Raw genomic sequence first — 588 nt, 5'->3', positions numbered from 1 at the left:
ACAAAACACCCATTGGGCATGAAATACTTATTTTTTTATAAACTTTACAATGACATGAGTCTTTTGCACAACATTTATTGTGCGAGAACAGAAATTGAAGAAAAAGTTTTAGCCATTCAAAGTAATTGTTGTTATGTTGGATAACCGTAGCCGAAGATAAATGTCAGGTGGGATTCGTAAAAAACAGCGATGCGAGCGGGGTGGATATCGAAAATTGGAATAAAAAAAAGCTGCTGCGAGGAGGAATAGAGAAGAACGGAGGGAGAAAAGAAGGAAGGAAAGGAGGAAAGTGGTAAACGTAAATCTCATAACCTCATATCGCATGATGGCGTGAAACTCAAGCTGACCTTTAATGTAGGCGAAACTCAACATAGACAAGAGGACAGTAAAAGTGACACTCGATCTTTGGAGTATTCTAATGTGAAATTTGCTCTGACACTGTATCTTCAATCTCCTTGACTTAAAACTCAAGGAAAAAATAATAATGGGATCCTGTCAAAACCTCCCTTTTATACTGTCTCCCTACTGAGGCATTTTGTGTTAAGATTTTGTTTTAAAACATAATTTACTGCAACAGGAAAGTTCAAT

This window comes from Frankliniella occidentalis, unplaced genomic scaffold, assembly GCF_000697945.3.
Source record: "Frankliniella occidentalis isolate FOCC.00 unplaced genomic scaffold, Focc_3.1 Scaffold526, whole genome shotgun sequence".
Classification (NCBI taxonomy): Eukaryota; Metazoa; Arthropoda; class Insecta; order Thysanoptera; family Thripidae; genus Frankliniella; species Frankliniella occidentalis.
This window is presented reverse-complemented; position numbering follows the sequence as displayed.